Genomic DNA, 8,265 nt, shown 5'->3' on the forward strand with positions numbered 1-8,265 from the left:
TTACATCTTACAAACACAAGAGTGATCTGCTGCCTCAGTTAAATGTATCTAATTGGGAAACAGTAATTTTAGCCATAAAAGTAGCTTGTATGAAAAGGTTGATTGCTCTATCTACAGTTTGCCTATTTAGGAAATTTCATAAAGTTACTAAATTCAGATCATGCAACTTCCTCTAATGCTTGACAGAGTCTTCAGGAAAATATTCTTTACCTGTAGGTAGCTGGTCCAATTTAAGGAAATGCTGTTAGGTCAGTGTTTGGTGTATTTTTTTTTTCTGTTCAGAGATCTGAAAATCTCATTGCTTAAGTCATATAAATACCATCATATTGAAATACTATATAAAATAAATAGAGTTCTCTTTGTATATAAACACCAGCATATCTGCTTTCCTATAAGACTTGAAGAGACAGTGACATTTAAATATGTTTGTCTGCCTTCTTTTAATAGCTTGACAAATATGTCAGAAAGAGTGAACTGAAGTCCCCTTCAACAACACTGTGGCTGTTTGAATTATGGTCTTTACAATGTTTACTTGACCTTCTGGTGCAAAGATTGTCTCATGGTGATTACTGCCTTATTTAGTTCTGAGGAGCTAAGTCTGATTATTAAATAAAACTGAGCAGTGGATAATGATGGAAGGATGTAAATATTTTCCCATCCATTCTTACAAATATTTATTATTATGAAGTTTACTGTCTGTATCCAGGACACTTGATTATTGTTTTTGTGATTTCATTTTGTGGTTGTCTTTGTTTTCTTGAAGATTTAAAAGTTACATATTTCATGTAGTTCGGTGTAGATCATGCAGTTTTCATGTATATCATCTAGTTCTAATGCCCCTACCACGGGCAGGGACAACTTCCACTAGATCATGTTGCTCAGTGCCATGTCCAACCTGGCCTTGAAGGCTTCCAGGGATGGGCTGTCTACAACTTCTCTGGGCAACCTGTTCCAGTATCTCACCACCCTCACAGTAAATAATTTCTTCCTAATGTCTAATCTAAACCTACTCTCTTTCAGTTTGATGCCATTCCCCCTTGTCTTATCACTACATGATCTTGTATAAAAGTCCCTCCTCAGCTTTCTTGTGGGCTTCTTTAGGTACTGGAAGGCTGCTAAGAAGGTCTCCCGGGGGCCTTCTCTTCTCCAGGCTGAATAACCCCAACTCTCAGTCTGTCTTCATAGGAAAGGTGCTCCAACCCTCTGATCATCTTCATGGCCCTCCTCTGGACCTTCCTCAACAGGTCCACTCCTTTCTTCTGCCAGGGATCCTAGAGCTGAATGCAGTACTCCCAAGTACGGTCTCACAAGGGCAGTGTAGAGGGGGCAAAATCACCTCTCTTGACCTGCTGGCCACCCTTCTTGTGATGTAGCCCAGGATGCAGTTGGCTTTCTGGGCTGCAAGCACACCTTTCCAGCTTGTGTTGAGCTTTTCATCAACCAAAATCCCAAAGTCCTTCTTCACAGGGCTGCTCTCAATCTATTCTTTGCTCAACCTGTGTTTGTGCTTGGGGTTGCCCTGACCTGCATGCAGGACCTTGCACTTGGCTTTGTTAAACTTCAAGAGGTTTGCATGGGCCCAACTCTCAAGTCTGTCAGGGTTCCCTCTGGACAGCATCCCTTCCCTCCAGCGTGTGACTGCACCACACAGCTTGGTGTCATCAGCAAACTTGCTGAGGATGCATTCAATCCTACTGTCCATGTTGCCAACAACGATGTTAAACAGTGCAGGTTCCAATCTCAATCCCTGAGGAATGCCACTCATTAGTGGTCTCCACTTAGACATTGATCTGTTGACCACAGCTCTCTGAGTGGTCCATCCAGCCATTTTCTTATCTACTGAATGGTCCATCTCTCATATCTGTGTCTTTTCAATTTAGAGACAATGATGTTGTGCAGCACAGAGTCAAATGTTTTTCATGAGTTCAGGTAGATGACGTTGGTTGCTCTTCCCTTTTCCACTAACACTGTAAGCCTGTCATAGAAGGCTCCCAGATTTGTCAGGTATGACTTCCCCTTAGTAGAGCCGTGTTGGCTGTCATCAGTCACCTCCTCATTTTCCATGTGCCTTAGCATGGTTTCCAGGAGGATCTGCTCCATGATCTTCCCAGGCACCGAGGTGAGGCTCATTGACCTGTAGTTCCCCAGGTCTTCCTGTTTTACCTTTTTTTAAAATGGAGGTTCTGTTTTCCCTTTTCCAGTCAGTGAGAACTTCACTGGACTGCCACAATTTCTCAAATATGGTAGATAGTGGCTTAGCAATTTCCTTCAGGACCCACGGATGCATCTCATCAGGTCCCATGGACTTGTGCACCTTCAGGTTCCTTAAGTGGTCTTGAATCTGATCTACAGTGGGCTGTTCTTAATTCTCCCAGTCCCTGTCTTTGCATTCTGCAACTCAAGCAGTGTGGCTGGAGCACTTGCTGGTGAAGACTGAGGCAGAAATGTTGTTGAGTACCTCAGCCTTCTCCATATCCTGGGTAACCAGATCTCTTGTTTCTTTCTGGAGAGAGTCCACATTCTCCTTAGTCTTCCTTTTATCACTGACATACGTATAGAAGCTTTCCTTGTTGTCCTTGCCATTCCTGGACAGATTTAATTCTATGAGGGCTTTAGCTTTCCTAACTTGATCCCTGGCTACTTGGACAATTCCTGTGTGTTCCTCCCAGGCTACCTGTCCCTGCTTCCACCCTCTGTGGACTTCCTTCCTGTGTTTAAGTTTGTCCAGGAGCTCCTTGTTTATCCACACAGGCCTCCTGGTGCTTTTGCCTGAATTCCTCTTTGTCAGGATGCAATACTTTTGAGCTTGGTGGAGGTGATCCCTGAATATTAACCAGCTTTCTTGGGCCCTTTTTCCTTCAGGGCTTTATCCCATGGTATTCTACCAAGCAGATCCATTAAAAGACCAAAGTCTGCTCTCCTGGAGGCCAGGGTAGTAAGCTTGCTGTGCTCTCTCCTCAGTGTCCTGGGGATCTTGTACTCCACTGTTCCATGGCCACTACACTGACGAGCAGTTGGTGAGAACAAGGTCCAACATAGCACTTCTCCTTGTTGGCTTCTCTATCACTAGGTACTGTGAAGAAAGTTAACTCTACCCCAGCCCAAACCAGCACACACCTTCCTCAGAGGTTCACTGCATGAATTACTGACCCATCATGTCTTCCAGGATTCCTAGCCCACCATAAGAAACTGATGAATTTCAGGAGAGATGGTTGTCTATAAGATACATTTTTCAGTAAAATTTTGGAATGTCATTTCCTGAAATCTACTTTCTATTGCTTGAAGACAGAAAGGTTGATTCACACTATAGATTTCATGTTGAACTGAATTCCAATTTCATGTATCTATAAACATCCGGGCAAGTTCCACTAGTATCCGTGAAACCTTGCAGTGGGATGGTGGTATAAAAGAATATGCATGAGACATTCATGACTCCATTCTCATGGACTAACTAGCCTACTTGCGAGAAAAAGAAAAAAACCTTTTGGAAAGGCAAGAATTTTCCCAATAAAATGAGGCAAAAAGGATTAGCAGAATTAGCACACAAGTGTGCGGTACTCTGTTTAGTGTTAAAATTCTATTACTTCAATCTGTGCTTCTGCAATACTAAGGGGAAACCTTCCTCTTACAAAATATGCTGTTTGATAGCAGGCAGAAGATTTTAGTGTGAAGGACAGCATCCTCTCTTGTGTTTGGTTGTGCATGTCTCACCTCCAATATAACAAAATCAGTATGGAAGATATTTTGGGCTCTGAGTAGAACATTCAGAAAACACCACTTGCTTAATCCTACAGTAGGTTTCAGGTTAGTGCTACTAGTGTATGCTTCAAATCTATTGCTCTTTTTGTTTCTTGATCCCTTTTATTCTTTTCTGATGGACTGGTCCCACATGCTCCAGGGACAACTGTCAAAGAATCCATTAGTATATCTACCTATAAAGATTATGCTTCAAGCTCACACATTGCAAAGAAATTATTAAAAAATAATTAAGAACCTGAACCATAGCTTTTAATTCCGGCAGGAAAGAATGACATAATCACAGAATATTGGAGGCTGGAAAGGATGCCTGAACATAATTTACTGCAACAGTGGTTCACAGAAGGGTCAACTAGAGTGGGTTCCTGAGAGCCATGTCCACATGGGTTTTGTGCATCTCCAAGAATGGAGACTCCACAGTCTTTCTGGGTAAATTTTGCCAGTATTTCACCACTTTCAGAGTAGAAATGTTTTTTCATAAATAGAAACAAAATTTCCTGAATTTAAGTTTGTGCCCACTGTTTTGCTGTTACTGGGCACTGTTAAAAAGCCTGGGTCTGTTTTTGCTACTCCCCCAACCCCCTCATTGGGTATGTATGCACATTGGCAAGATTTTTCCCCAACTGTGAACCTTTTCACTTTGAGACTTGGCAATCCCATCTTTCATAGCTTCTCCTGTTATGGTCCTGTCCCTTAGTCAACTTTGTGGCCCTTTTCCAGAACTGCTCCAGTAAGCCCAAATCTGGACTCAGAACTCCAGATTTTGTCTCACCAGTGCTGAGTAGTGAGGAACCTCTATGCTGTACCCTGAACTGGACCATTTTAAGAATGGGACCAGGATGTTGTTGTCCTTTTTTGCCATAAGAGCTTATTTTTGCCTTAATCAACTCATTGTCCACCAGGACCTCAGGTCCTATTCTGTGGACCTGCTATATTACTGTTTGGTCCTCAGTATATACTAGTGCCAGAGCTTATTTATCTCCATGGGCAGGGCTTGGTGGCCTTGCCCTGTATTGACTTTCCTGAGGTTCTTGTTTGCCAGTTTCTCCAGCCTATTAAGGTCCACCTGAAATTCAGCACAGTCTTATGGTACATTACTCCTTTCAGTGTTGTAAACTTGCTAAGGTGTACTGTGTCCTATTGTACAGGTTGTTAGTGAGGATGTCAAACAATGTTGGCCATAGTATTGCTCTGTAGGGGGCACCAACTGGGTTTTGTGCTGTTGATCACAACTGTTTGAGACTTGAAACTAGGCACTTTTCAATCCACCTTATTTTATCTATTCTCTGTTTCATAATTTTGTCTGTGAGGATGTAGTGGGAGAGAGAGTTGAAAGCCTTGCTAAAGTCAAGGTAGACAATATCTACTGCTCTCTCCTTATTCTCTGTTCCAGTCACCTCATTGTAGAAGGCTGGGTTGATAATTTGTGATTTCATCTGCATAAATATATGCTTACCCACTATGGAGGATCTTCTTGTCCTCCCTGAGTCTGAAAATGATCACTTCATAACAGAGGGATTAAGGTGAGACCGACTGTTTTGTAGTTGTCTTCATGTTCTTTTTGACACCCTTGGAGAAAGGAGTGATTTTTGCTTGCTTTCAGTCATCTGAAGTTTCCCTCAATTGACACAACCTTTTGAAGATTACAGAGAGTGGCCTTGAAATGACTGTCAGCACCTGAAAACTCATGGACTTGTGTATGCTTAGTTTAAGTGTTCCCCAATGTGTTCCTCCTATACTGAGGACAGGTCTTCCTTGCTTAAGATTTCTACTAATCCCTCACCTCAGTCTTGTCTTTAGAAGAAAACTCCTGTGTTATATAGTGCTAGTTATAGTAGAAAATATGAATTATTAAGATGAGTAGAAAGAGGTATCTGACAGTGAAAGCTTGTGGGTACTGGTCAAAGTGGACTTAATGAAACAAATACTAATGAACTTCCAAATAGTGATTTTAATGAAACAAATTAAAAGTTTGGAGTGAAATGTTACAAATTGTCATTGGATGTTAGATGTAATCTATCCTGTTTGCATAATGTTTCCAAAAACTGCTTGGCTTTTGCCTTCTTTGCAACTATTGAAGATTTGTAGTTACACCAGTCCTAAAGATTTTGATAGAACAGTCTGAAATGGGTATCAAAATATGCATCCTAATACTTATGTTGGGTTGACCTTGGCTGGCTGGCTGGCAGATGCCCACTCAGCTGCACTTTCACTCCCTCTCTACATGGGACAGGGAGAGGAAGTAGGATGAAGGAACTCATGCGTTGACATACAGATAGGAACATCACTTGCCAATTGCTGTCATGGGCAAGAGACTTGACAAAAATGAATTTAATTTATTTCCTGCGAAAGTAACTTTGGATAGTGAGAAACAGAAAAGCTACAAATTAAACCAAAATGCTTCCCCCAGTCCTTTTTCCATAGACTCGACTCCATCATTCTTGTACCTCCTCCATCCTAAGTGGTGCAGGGGGATGGGGAATGAGGTTTGAGTCAGTCCATAACAGCTCTACTCTGCTGCTCCTGCTTCCTCACATTGTTCTCCTGCTCCGGTGTGAGCTCTTCTCATGGGCTGCAGTCCTTCAGAAAAAAATTGGGTCCAGTGTGGGCTGTCCACAAGCTGCATTTTCTCTCAGAAAATATCCACCTTCTCCACCTGGTTCTGGAGGGTAATCTCTGCTCCAGCACTTGGAGCAGCTTTTCCTCTCCTCTGTCTTCTCTGACCTTGCTGTTCTCATGGCTGTTTTTTCCTCAATCACCACTGCTGGACAGCTTTTTGCCCTTTTAAAGTATGTTTTCCCAGAGCATCCACCAGCTTGGCTGCTAGGCTATTTGTGCCCTGCAACATCTATTGGAGCTGACTGAAACTGGCTATGTCTGGCATGGGGCAGCCAGGGCCTCTTCTCTTAGAGGCCACCTCCCACTAACCCCTACCTAACAAACCCTGCCATGTACACCCAGTACAACATCTAAACCAAATCCCTTAAATACTTAAATATTTCTGTCATATCTGTCATTCAAATTAGTATTTATTCCAGTTGAGACGATACATAGCAGACTTCCTTGTGCAGAGATTAAGTGGTAAGTGTTGTTCTTATTCATACTAGTCTACCTCCATGGGTTTCTTAGACATGTCCCACTTACCCTGGTAGATTTTTTTCTTAAGTATGACAGCTTGAGATAGTCATAATTTGGCCTTTACTGCATGTTTACTAACATTCAGTTCCATGGAAATAGGTGTTTAAAAGTACTTTGGAAAGTCTTTTTTGTTAGTGAATTAGAAGAAATAAATAAAGGAAAAGGACTTTCAGGCCAACTGTTATCTACATCATGTAATAGTATGGACAAGAATAAGAACAAGATCTGATTAATGAAGGAGGGAAAGAATACTTAATAAACAGAGCACTTAAAAATATGGTACCATGCTGCTGAGTGCTGATATTCCTTGTTTTCTGTATTTTGTTGTTTGAACACTACAAATAGAGAAACTATGTTAAAATGAAGGTGATTCTAAAGGACACAGCAACAGTAGGTGCAGTAGGATAGCAGAAATAATGCCTTGGAAATAAAAAGAATCTTATATTTTACTTATTAGTCTTCCTGAAGAAGCTAGGAAATGCTAACTTCAAGCACATTTAACTCGGATTTAATAATGAAATCACTACTCCTTGTGAAATTTAAACAACTGGAAATCTTTCCCCAACAGATGTTACTAGTGTAGGGTAATGGAGGTAATGGTGGTCAGAAGGGTCTTGTATGTGAACATACTTCATATTTCTATTACAAAAGATAGCTGAATTCTGATAGAAATACTTGCTTGTACTTGATGATGTCATCACAATGTCCCTGGGATAACCCATGTTTGGTCATCAGAGCCCCACTGTTATCTGAAAGGTGTAATTTGATTTGTGTTTACACAATGAATCTTACTGTAGTACACTCAGCTGTCTCTTTTGGCCTGCTTTTGGACCTCGGTCATAAGTGTACTCTCATGTGAGGGAACTAGATGAATTCCTGTCCTCTTGGCTGCTTTTTTCTGAGGTTATGGGCATCTCTCCTGAAGTCTATGCTGAAGAGCAAATGAAAACCACTTCTTCTTAAGGTGTGTCCATATTGTGTAGCCACATTTTAGCCTAAATTGTTGAACTAGAGCTTTTCCTTAGCTATATTTTAAAAAAAGTCATGTGTCATAATTTAAAGGAAGGATTTAGAAACTCTGCTCCTTTTTCACTTGTGTGTGTGAACTCACAAGTGAAAATTAGGGTTGGACTCGATGATCTTTGAGGTCTCTTCCAAGCTGGTTGATTCTATGATATGTTATTTAATAGTTTTTAACAGTGCATTATTAAAATTAAGCAGAGGGTAGCAATAATCCAAAGGACTCTAAATGTTGCTTAGCAATGCAGCATTACCAAACTGAGCAGTGGATTACAAGAGCATTCACTCAAAATATTTAACATTTGCACGTGATTTCTTGAAGTGACTGCTGGAATATACTAGTATGTAGTG

The sequence above is a fragment of the Acanthisitta chloris genome, unplaced genomic scaffold (genome assembly GCF_000695815.1).
Source record: "Acanthisitta chloris isolate BGI_N310 unplaced genomic scaffold, ASM69581v1 scaffold17803, whole genome shotgun sequence".
Lineage (NCBI taxonomy): Eukaryota > Metazoa > Chordata > Aves > Passeriformes > Acanthisittidae > Acanthisitta > Acanthisitta chloris.